The sequence below is a fragment of the Balaenoptera ricei genome, chromosome 3 (genome assembly GCF_028023285.1).
Source record: "Balaenoptera ricei isolate mBalRic1 chromosome 3, mBalRic1.hap2, whole genome shotgun sequence".
Classification (NCBI taxonomy): Eukaryota; Metazoa; Chordata; class Mammalia; order Artiodactyla; family Balaenopteridae; genus Balaenoptera; species Balaenoptera ricei.
The window spans coordinates 165,565,212-165,577,232 of NC_082641.1; the positions used below are offsets into that span (position 1 = coordinate 165,565,212).

A 12,021-nucleotide genomic window follows, 5' to 3' on the forward strand; every position below is an offset into this window, starting at 1 on the left:
AATTTACCATCTTCACTGTTTATAAGGGAGCAGTTCAGTGACATTAAGTATACTCACATTATTATGCACCCATCACCACCACCCATCTCCAGAACTCTCTTCATCTTACAAAACTGACACTCTGTACCTGTTAAACAATAACTCCCATTGCCCCCTCTCCCCAGCCCTTGGGAAGCACCATTCTACTTTCTGCCTGCTGTGCCCTTCCTCTGAACTTGACCAGCACATGGCGCTAAATGGCGGTGTGGGTGGCCCTGGGTGTGGGGGCCTTTAGACCCTGTAGGTGCTGGCCCACCTGAAGCTGCAGCCAGAGCCCCATGAGACCCTACAAGGCCTGGCCAGGGTAGGGCTCCCTCTTCTTATAAGCGCACAGCTGGTCTTGGGGCTTCCCAGCATTTGGAGCCAAAGCAGCAACGTGGAGGACAGATGTGGCGGCAGCCGGCCCAGACTGTGCTCCAAGTGAGGCATTTGGTCAGCAGTGAGGACAGCCAGGACCAGGATGGAAGTATTCCCAGCTCCCAAGGCTCGGGGCCAGCCCTGGGTGGACAGTCTGTCCCCTGAGGGAGGTCACAGAGGCCCTGGGAGGAGGGCCTGGTGGGGGTCCCCATGGCAAAAGATCTGGGGAATGTGGGCTCCAAGGAGAAGCAGAGGCCAATGTGTCGGGCCAGGTGTCGGCGTGGCTCAGCCCTGGCAGCTCTAAGCCAGCTTGGTCTCCCTCATCGTTCAGTTATTCTGCTTGCAGGACTCCCTTTGGGGTCTCTTCGTGGCAGACCCTGGGCTGGAACGTGGGTCCTGGTGTGACACCGACATTTCAGGTTCATCAAATATCCACATGCTCCCCTCCCTTCCATTTCCCAGCCTCCCTTGCACCTCATTTTTGGGGCTGTGTGGCTAGTTTTAGCTAACGGCCTATGTGGAAGAAAATGACATAGGTCGCCTCTTGGCCAAGGCAGTTGAGAGCCAGTGTGTCCACTCCCTCTCTCTCTCTCTCCCTGCCACAGTGACCTTGGAAGTCACATGTTCCAGTAGCTGCAGCCACAAAATAGGGCAGGGCCGCCCAACCTGCATAAGCCTGTGATGTGTGCAAGGAAACACACACCAGCCTTCACTGTATTAAGCTACTGAAATGTGGTAGATTCTCTGTTAACTGCAACACAGCCCGTCCTATTCTAATACACACAGCTCCTGCCCATACAGTATGATCAGCAAATGTTTACTGGGCATCAACTCTATGTCAGCCGTGAAATAGGGCCAATGTGGGGAACAAGGGGCCCAAGTAAGAGGGGAAGTTGGAGACAAGGAAGGCCAGTCAATAGAGGGACTTGGATGTGACTCTAAGGGCAGTAGGAAATTGCTAGAGGTGCTACTTCCTTCCAACATTAATGGGCAAGACATTTAATGCCCTTTTTTCATAGGAAAATGGGAATTATTCCATCCCTCTTTCCATCTCAGACTCTGGAGGGTCAGAAGGGTTGGAAATATTTGCTGAGCATTTCGAGAGAGCCACCTGGATGTAGAAAGGGTCTCATGGTGTTCAGAACCCTCCCACCAACCCATTCAAGCACCTCTTTCGAGGTCCAGTTTCCTTCTTTTCTTCCTCAAATCTAGAAAAGTAACATTCTTTGTTTATTAAAATATGCTGTATTTAACATGTACCATATACTATTTATGATGGAAAATTAGAATATAGGTTTGTGAATGTTTTCTTCTATCAATTATTGCCTAGTACTTCATTTTAATGATGGCATAACATTGCACCACGTGACTGTAGCATACTTTTTAGGTAATTGATTATTTATATGACTCATGTAACAAAATTTATTTCCCTTTTAGATCTTAATTTGGCCACTAAGAGTAATGAATATCATTGTAGCTGAAATTATTACTCATCCTTTACTATTTCCTTAAACTAAGTTCCTAAAGGTGCAATTCTTGGTCAGTAGTTATGTGCAGTTTAAAGCTTTCTATGTCAGAAAGTTTTCTGTTCATTTTCACCTATTCATGTTCCATTGAGTAAATGCCCATCTCCTCACCTCTTCACACCGCCAAATCCTTTTTAGCTGTGGCAGTTTGATAGCTACAACAGGGATATACTTTTTGTTGTAAGGTGTAGGTATTTGATGGTAATGAGGTCCCATTTTAAAAAATATATATTTTTTAAAACAGTGATCATCTTGTATTTTTATGATTGACCTATTCATGTTCTTTATTCCACTGGGACTTTAGCTTCTTTTGTGTTGATCTGAAGAACTGTTATATTGAAATAGGTTAATTTTTTGTCTGATGTTTGTGTAGGAAATGTTTTCCCCAGTTTTGTTGTTTGCCTTTTGTTTTATTTTGTTTGGGGTTGGTTTGTTGATTGCTTACATTTTTGTGTGTAGTCGTGTCCTGAGATCTTTTCCTCCCTGGTTTTTCCCTTGGGGGCTGTCTTTGGCATTTCATGCCCTCTCCAGAAGTTAATCTTCTGGAGTTTCTTTCTGGTTGCCCCCAACAGTGACTCCCATGGCCTGTTGTCAGCAGTATCATTTCCCAAACCCCAGGCCTCACTGACCACCTGACCATTCTTGCTGTGCATTCAGCTGCGGCAATCCCACACCCAGAATGTCTCCTGGGTACAAAACTCCCGGGGCGAAGTGCAAATTGAAAATGTGGTTCTCTTATTCAAAGAGCAGGAAAAAGTGTCATAAAAGGTACATACACAAAGCCTTTTCCTTCCGTATACAGTCTTTCAACTTGTCAAGATTTTAAAATTTTCTATTTATTATCACTCTAAGTGAAGAAAAATTAGGATTTTTAATTATAATCATGCACTTTACCATTCATCTTTATATTGTACAAGGCCTGTTTTAAATGCAGATATTAGAACATTTAACTAGCATGGGGAATCACCAAAATTAAACAGATTTGTACTTTATGGCTTGTGCCCGAAGGGTGCCGCAGGCTGACCAGAAGTTCAGACAAAGCACCAACCAGACTTAAGAAGGTTGGGAGGAGGAAGAGAGGCCCCCCGGGAGTGGAGCCATGAGGGAGCACTCCCTGAGGGCCCCTGGTCCTGGCCAGTGATGCAGGGTGTGCCCCCGGGGCCTGACAGCTGCCTGTCCTGTCTCCCGACAGCTGCCACTGAAAGAACACAGGGCATCTCCCCTTCCCACGGACCGACCACCCCAACCCAGGTCATGCCCTGCCCCAAGATGCCCCAGGGCGCATGTGTCCACCTGACCCTCCCTGCACCTGCATGCAGGCCCCTGCAGTGGTCACTGAGTGGGGCGTAGGAAGCCAGGAGCCTGTCCTGTGGAAGTGGGACCACGTGTGAGCCAAGGCTTCCCTGTCCCAGCAGATTTCACTCACAAAACACAAATTCAAAGGTAAAATGATGAATTTCAAGATGGTAACCACAGAGCGTTAAGCCCAAGTGCAGAGCCCTCCTGGGTGTGGGCCCTGGTCACTCGCCCCTGAACCCAGGAACCTGAGCCTGTGCTTCTTGCCTCAGGGCCCGTTCTTATGGCCCATCCCCATCCTCTACTCGTCTGGAGGCTCAGCTCAAATCTACCACTGCTCTCGGCTCTCTGCCCAGATGAAGAAAGCTGGTGCCTTCTGAGCACTGAGGCCAGGCTGTGGGCTGAGGCCTCATCCCTTGGGGCCCTCCGCACTGATTTTTACCTCTTGTACACTGTAGCCTTGAGATTGCTGGCAAACCCAGGATGAAGCCCTGTGTCCTGGGCCCAGCGTCCTTTAACCTGGCCAGAGAGGCTAGGACCCCTTGGGGAAGGCTGCCGGAGAGCCTCATCCACATGTTTGAGGGAGAAGGGGGGTCTCGATCCCACCACCAGTAGGCTGTGAAGATGGAGCTGGGAGCACTGGCAGATGTGCGGCCCCTCCAGCCATGCTGGCTCCTCCAGGGCCCATGCCCCACACTGCTGCTGGGTCCCACCTTGGTCCCCTACTTAGGTGTGCCTCTCCAGCGCTGGCCTCCCCCTGCCGCCATCCCGTTCCTGCTCCTCCCAAGTCTTCAACTCTGGCTCATCTTCTGACCTTCACCAGGCTCAGCCCTGAGGACAAGGAACTCCCCCCTGCCAGGGCCCCCCTCTACACTGGGAACTGTGGTCCTGTGGACCCCTCTTCCTTGGAAACGGGCTTCCTGCCTTGCCTGGAGCTCCCAGGCTGGGAGGCAGTCAACACTCCTGAATGCGCCTGCTGCTGGCTCTGGTGCCAGCCCTTGAGCTAGTCTGTGCTTGCAAACTCAGCGCTGTGGCGGTGCGAGCCTGGCACCCCAAGGAACCATGCAGTGACGCAGCCCTCATGTTCGCGGCACCTCCAGTTACCTTGTCAGGTGTGGACACTGGGTCTTCTCTGGGCTCAGGTGAATAGGAGGCCAGGGAGGAATGCCTTCGGGGAAGACTTGAGAGCCATTATTAAAGTAATATGCTTACAAATGCACTTTAAAAAGTAAAACCTATTCATGCCAAGGCTTCAAGAAATATAAAACTTAGGTACAAGACTAGTGCTTCCTATATGGCTTATAGCATTTAACTAAAGCATTAATTTCAATCCTACTCTTCCCTGAGCAACCAAAGGCCTTGGTGGTTGCTCGGCCTCTCAGGATCCGTAGAGACCTAGCGCTGCTGCCTGACTGAGCTGTTGGTCTGCTTGCACTCCTTCTAGATGTGAGGCAGGCAAGTGTGTTGGGGGATGACCTGCCCCAGAAGACGGCTCTTTGCTCCTGGGAGCACGTCCCCTCAGGAGGCCTGCCAGAGGCTGCTGAGGCCACGGTACAGATGTGAGGTGTCTTCCCCTAAAGTGCCACTTTTTCCGAATGGCAAGCATTTTAAAACATCAATTTTATATGAAAGTAAACTGGGACATATTACTGAGTTAAAGCAAAATTCGCCTGAATTTTTCAAGATAAACTGGAGCATCTAAAGAAGGGTTGCCAAAACTATAGCCCAAATCCGGCCCATCATCTGTTTTTGAAAATAAAGTTTTATTGGGACGTGGCCATGCCATTCATTTATGAATTGCCTATGGCTGCTTTTGTACTACAATGGTGGAGCTGAGTAGTTGGGACAGAGACCATACGGCCCACAAAGCCACTGTCTGGCTCTCAAGAAGTATTCGCTATCAGGGTGTAAAGAAATCTTCTACTTGCTTAGTGCCCACCTTGAGCTGTGGCCCCAGCACCTTATAGTTGCATTTGCCTCCCACTGTTGTCAGTGCACGTAGGCATACGTGTTAGGGAAGCACTGAGCATAGAATGAGGACCAGCTATGGAGTCAGAAGCAGTTGCATCCTAATCCTGGCTTTTACCCACCTGGCCAAGTTCCTGCCTTGCCCTGAACTTGGTTTCTTCATCTTTAAACCTCCCACACACTCTGATCCATAAAGAGCGGCACACTCACCGACAAGAGGTACCCCCCGGAGACAAGCTCCCTCTCTCCCTCTTCAGGCCTCTGAGCCCCCGCAGCCAGAGCAACCCTTTCTTGCTGGCCATTGCAGGGACCTCACACTTGAGCTGAGCTCCACCCTCTGCCTGCTCAGACCCCAGCCCACCCCCACCCCAGCTTTGCCAGCTGAATGGGTCTGTGAGGTCACTTTGGGGATTCTTTTTAAAACAACTGAGTGAGCATTTTAAAACAACACAGTAGGAGGAGCAAGATCTCTGGGCCAGCAGAGCTGCCCCTCCCACCTGGGCTAATTGCTCATGTTCTGGAAGAATTCCTGCCCCATCCCCTCCACCCCAAGCATCTCTTCTGTCAGGGGCAGACACACTCCTTAGGCTCACGGAGAACGTGGGATCCAAAGGGGCTTCTGAGCTTTCAGAGCCGACGCCATACCCTTTGACCCTTCCTAGTGTGGGATCAGTCCTCTGTACAGTATGTTCTTAAACATTTTTTATTGAATGATTTCTGTCTGTGCCAGGATTCAGATATTTTCCCTCTTTTCTTTTCTAATTTAATCCAGAAATTGGCCTGGGCTCACCAAAGCCTTGCCAGGATTTGCAAACAATCAGAGGCACATGGGCTCCAGTTCTCATCAACTTCCAAGAATGCTGGGGACACGTGGTGATGGTGGGGAAGGCAGCGACAGGACAGGAATGTTTTCTGCTGTCTTGGGGGTGATCTCATGAACTGGCCACAGAGCTGCAAACCTGCCAGGGGGAAAGCGCAGACCCAAGTCCCATTCACGTGTCTCTGGCTCTGGTTCCTGGGGAAGAGAAAAACATCTCTGAAACTGGACACTAAAACTTGGTTCCCTTAAGCTGAAGGGAAGCAAGCAGGGCTCCCGGGGCAAGAGGGACACATTTGGGTTTGGGCCTGGCCATAACAAAGGATGTGAGGATGGGGAGAAGAAGTTCCCACTGTCATACGGCAGCTCCCCAGGCCCCAGGGTCTGCTGGTGCTGTGGCCACAGCCGGACGTTCCTGGCGCTGTTCCTGTTCCTCATGCTTGTCCCGCTGGCCTGAGAGCATGGCCCTGTGTGCCACCAGGAAGTACGACTATCAGGGCCAGCAGTGTGTGAGGCTGATACATTATTTAGAAGAGGGCAGCGCTCTCAGATGCTGACAGGAGCCAGGCAGGAGGCCTAATCAGGGTGTCCAGGCTGTGGACAATAGGGAGTGGTGGGGACTGGGGCGACAGGAGAGGCTACACCTCTGGAGATCCCCTCCTGGGTTCCATTCACTTGTGGTCATTTGGGAATAAACAGGCACACTCTTGTGAGCTCCCCACCCCACCCCGCCGAGAAGCTGGAGATCCAACTTTTACAGGAAATCTAATTACTTTTCAACGTTGGCAACAAATTGAAATTAAGACCTCATACTGCACTAGTGAATCAGAACGTGACTGGCCGGTCAGCGGGTGGATTGTTCCTTCAGGCCTAGAAGAAAGGAAGCGACTGCCTGCCCTGCCCTGCTGTGTGCGGTGATGGGGGATAATTAGTGCCACCTCCTAGGGCTGTTGTGAGCGTGGCTTGAGTTAAACACCAGAAAAGTGCTTAGTGGCGCTCTGGGCACATGCAGAGCATGCCTCAAGTGTGAGCTGTCCCCGGTCATGTATTCGCTCCTCGGGCGCTCTCAGAACCCTGGTCTAAATGGGCCCCACTCTGGGCACTGGGGTGCAGAGGCAGGCAGTCGTGTCCCTATGCTCAGAGAGATTGGAGCACGGGAGGGGTGGGGAGCAGGGCGAGGAATACGTGATTTCATCCCGGTTAATATGCCTGCTGATCACGCAAGTACCACAGGGTCACAGGGAAGGGCGCCTCAGATGAGGGCCCCTCGCGCTGCCCCTACTGCAGAGGCAGAGTTGACCAGGAGGGGAGCATGGTGTAAAGGCTCAGCGGCATCTCCACATCACAGTGCAAGGTTGGGCCCGACCGGAGTGTAGGGTGCTTGGGGAGAGGCAGGAATGAGGTTGGCAAAGCCTTCTGTGCCGGGCTAAGGGGCCTGGGATCCACCAACATACTGTCAGGGGAGTCATGAGTTTGCTTTGGGGTCTAAAGAGACAGAAACATCTCTCTTAGGGAGTTTGGGGTTCATGCCTTTTACTGTTGGAAATGCCTCTCCCTATGGCCTAAGAGGCTGACTTTTCACACATGCTGGCCCCAGGCAAGGAGGCACTTATATGATGGCTCTATGTTGCCCCAGTGTCCCTGTGGGGTTCCCTTTCCTGGGTAAGGTCACTGAGGTTCAGAGAGGCTGGGTGGCGCAGGTAGAGTGTGGCAGATGGGATTCCCATACCTGTGTGGCCTGGGTGCCATTCCTCTCCACGCTGCCCACGGCCCTGACTGTCTTCTCCATCTATGACTCTCCTGGCTTTTCCCCTTGGCTTCTTCATCTGTTGTGTCTTCCAGTTCTCTCTAGGGTTTGCTCACCCACCCACCTACTCATTCACTTAGTGCATGTCTCTAGGACACCCGCTATGTGCCAGACAACAGTTCTAGGTGCTGGGAATGTCGTGTGAGCAGCCCTGAGGCCCTGCCTGCGTGAAGTCACATTCCAGTGGGGACGGGGGTGGACAGTAGATGCCCCCTCCTCCCAGGGATGATGATGCAGGCGGAGAGCGTTCTGATGTGGGGAGCCGAGGCCCGTCCTTACCTCTGCCTCTTCTTCCCTGAAGTGTGCGGCACTCTCCTGCCCCCTGGACTCCCCCACGCCTCCCTCCCCACTCTGGGAGGCCCCCTGACAGCTGACGAGGGAAGCCTCAGAGCAGCCTGTCCTTGGCCTCCCTGGGGGAGCTGGCAGTTGTCAAAGCAGGAGTGAGAGTCCCCCGAACGAGGAGGGCTGGGTAGTGTCACTCCTTGGTGACAGCTCTGGGCAGCTGCAGAGCTTGTCTCCCGCAAGCTCCAGCAAGGAGGTGACAGCCGAGCCAGAAGAGCAGAGAGCACCGCTTCCTGTCTGGCTGTCCCTCCCATCCAGGCTCCTCCTTGGCTGCCCCCTGTGCTGCAGGAGTTGCAGCTGAGTGACCCTTGAGTTCTCCTCCACTGCCCAGGGGGCCCTTTGGTGGCATGTCTCAGGGGGGTTAGGGGTTCACACAAAGATGCCAGAAATTTAATGTCAGATTCAGAGGGTCCGCTTACCTGGTGTTGCATGTTCAGCACCTGGCGAAGAGCCAGGCACAGAGTAGGTGTTGAGGAAATGTCTTGTAAATGAACAAATCAATGAGTAAATGAATTCTCATAGAGTGACTGTGGTCACACCGACTCCCATAAAAAATAGGCTCTATCTGGGACTTTCCTGGTAGTCCAGTGTGTAAGACTCTGTGCTCTCAATGCAGGGGGCCCGGGTTCAGTCCCCGGTCAGGGAACTAGATTCCACGTGTATGCTGCAACTAAGAGCCCACATGCTGCGACTAAAAGATGCCGCATGCCACAACTCAGACCCAGTGCAGCCAAAATAATAAATAAATAAATATTTTTTAGAAAAATAAGCTTTATCTGTCCATGGAAAAGAAGTACCAGTAGCATAAGTGTTCTTGTCCCTTCTTCCTTGATGCTCAAGGCTGTTTGTCTCCACCAAGGATGCTGGAAGTTTGAATCACCAGGTCGTAGGAATGTACAGTTTTAATTTCAGCAGATTTGCCAAATTGCTCCCCAAAGCCTTTGCCCTGGTTCCCACGCATGCTCACGTGGGTGAATCTCCCAGTTTCTCTGAGCCTCTGTTCCCCAGTAGGTAAACGGGGGTAGTAATGCTCACTTGCAGGGTGCAGGAGGTGAAAGGTAGTGCTGTGAAGAGGCACCTGGCACAGGTCTGGGAAGGTCAGAGCTGACCAACGAGGTGCAGCTGTTGTTCCTTCATCCACGACATCTGCCAGACCAGACCAGCTCTTGTCCTCGAGAAGCTTGGCTCTCTTGGGGACACACTGGCTTGCCTTAGCGCAGCCGGAAGGACAAGGGCCTGGCTGGGGAGGTCAGAACCAAGGTGAGCCTTGAGCTGGTTGACCATAAGTTGGCACTTCCGAAGTGGACAAGGTGGGGAGGGTGCAGTTCTGTGTAGACCTTCAGCGTGTCCTGGGAACGGGAGGCCTGGAGTGGGACAGGCATGGGGGCGCAGGGCAGGGAGGCCTCGGAGGGTAGAGCTGGCCAGAACGGGGGAGCTTGGATTGATCCTGAAGCTTTGGGAGCCAGCTGGGTTCTAGGCATCGAGGATGCAACAGCTAAGGATGCAGAAGAGCCCCCAGCTCTCAGCGGACACAGACAGGCCCAGTGGAGGGAGGTGGCAGTTAGCAGACTAACAAACAAATGAAGGGATATGAGGCCGTGATGGTGCAGCGGAGGGAACGGGCTGGAGGAGAGCAGCATCCAACTGAGCCTAGCAAGCTCTGGGGGAATGTCCCCTGTACGCGGCAGAGTGAGTGGGAGGCAGCCAGGTGCGGGGGTGGGGCAGTCCTCATGCCTAGCAATGAGACGGGCCCTGTGGGCTCCCGTGGCCCTTCTGACCCTGAAGTGACCTGGCGCAGGTACTTGCGTGTCTGAGAACTCAGCCCCTCTGCCTTTGGTTCTGGGCTCCCTGTGCAGCAGGGTATGTTCATCCATCTTCTCAGCTGCCTATTTGTTCTCTTCTTCCACGCTTCCGGGCGCCCGTTCCCAGCCTGGGCCCAGGTGGTTAACACACTGCCCTGCCCGGGGACAGAGGCTGGCACGAGAGTGCGGCGACTCAAACAGAATCTCGTGGTGCGAGGGGCCGTGTGCTGCACGGAGGACAGGAGTGTTTCCCACTGTGTTCCGAGGTGGCTCCTTACATTCTGGGTGTTAGGAGTCGTGCCGAGGGATTTCACTCTGGAGGAGGGCTATATTCGCAGCAGACAGCTCTGGCAGCGAGCTCTGATGCTGCAAGGAGGGTCGCTCTGAAGCTTGTGAATTTTGCTGGGAGGTTCTCCTTTCCTGGTGAGCCCCTTGCCTTTGCCAAAGGCACAGGTGACAGTGTGAACGGTCAGGGTTTCCTTAGTCTGTTCTGTGTCAGTGCCTGGTAGGCAGGATCCCTCCCTTCTTCCTCATCACGTGGGGGACCCTGGGGCCCTAGTGGCAGTGGGGAGAGGTTGGCCTGAGTCCTCGCCATTTTTGCTGTCAGGCCTGGCCCCAGACTCTTTACCTGGACTGCTCAGGTATGCTGAGCCCCACCTGGTCCAGGTCTGGTGCCGTGAAGACCCATCCACTCTGAAGCCTCTCCCACCCCAACCAGCGTAGGCAGGAGCTTCTGAAGCCCACACACACCTCTCAGGGGCTGGTGGAGGGGGTGCTTCCAGTCCACTACTGAGGCCAGTTTACTCACAGGAGCCCCTCCCCTTTCTCACCTCCTGCTAGAGCCACCTTGGGAGGGGACTCTGCTCTTGCGATGTGGTCTCATCTCAGGGTCCAAGTGGGGAGCAGGGCCCGTAGCTCTCAGGATCTATGTTTGACCCTAAAGGTGAGTGAGGAGCAGCAGCAGGGGTGGGGGGCCATAACCCTGAGTCTGACTTCCTGCCTCTCCTCAGCCTCCTCCCCTAACCTACATCAACCAGGGCAGTTGCTTCTCCCCTGTTCCCCTCCCCAGGGACCTCCCAGGTGCCATGGCCCCCCTCCCCATGGTGGCATTTTCCCTCTTTCTTTCCTTGGGTCACATGGTGATAGGGAAGCAGAAGAATATGAATTATAGGAGGGACGAAAAATCATAGTTTTTTCAAATGACATGCTGGTGCCCAGTTGCTCACCTCACAGGGGTGGGGTCGTGCTCACAGGCTCCGAGACAGGGATGGGGTGGGGGGCCGGTGAGGGTGCCATGAGGTGTCACCACCAGGGCCCTCCCTGGGGTGCTTCCTCTGGAGGAGACTCCAAGCCGGACCCTCAGGGCTCTGGTCAGGGAGGGCTGAGGAGCTCATGGGTGACATCCCAGGGCTCTCCAGGGCCAGGGCCACTGCCAACAGGAATCAAGATCTCTGCCTTCTCTCTGCTGCTTCCTGTCAGTGCCCTCCAAACTGGCCTTGGGGGGACAGTGGGCTCTAGCCTTTGGCCTCAGATGAGTCATTCTGTGTCCTGCGGCCTCAGCAGGGTCCGTCCTGCCCTGTTCTGCGGCATTATCCCTTTCTGATGAGTTCTCGGGTGGTGAGTGGGAAGGTTGGGCCCCAAGTGGTGGTGTGGCTGGTGGTTACCCTGTGGTGGAGCTGGCAGGGAGAACCCCAGGTCTGGGTCACACACGGATACCTGGTGAGTCCCGGCATGGGCTCTGGAAAACAGCCTGGCGGTGCCTTGCAGTCCGGGCAGGCCTTTCCCGGTGGCCCTGAGGAGAGCCCAGGGTGGGCCCAGAGAAAGGACTCAGGGTATTTGACCTTCTGTCATTTGATGACGGCTCTACTGAGTCTGTGCTGTGTGCCTGGGATTTTGCTGGATGCTTTAAATATAGTGTTGAGGTCGGTCCTCGATACAGCCTGAGGGGCTAGAACTAGTATTGCCTCCATTTCACAGATGAGAAAACTGAGGCTCAAACAGGCAAAGTACCAAGCCCAAGTCACAGGGTAAGATGGTGGCCGAGCCCACCCTGGAACCCATGCAACC

The 12,021-nt window shown here is 53.5% G+C and overlaps 1 protein-coding gene across 2 annotated transcripts in view; it reads left to right on the forward strand.

Annotated features, from left to right (window-relative positions):
* ADAMTS2 (ADAM metallopeptidase with thrombospondin type 1 motif 2) overlaps positions 1 to 12,021 on the forward strand; it is a 239,860-nt gene that overhangs the window by 145,303 nt on the left and 82,536 nt on the right. The gene's annotated exons all lie outside the window — the stretch shown is intronic.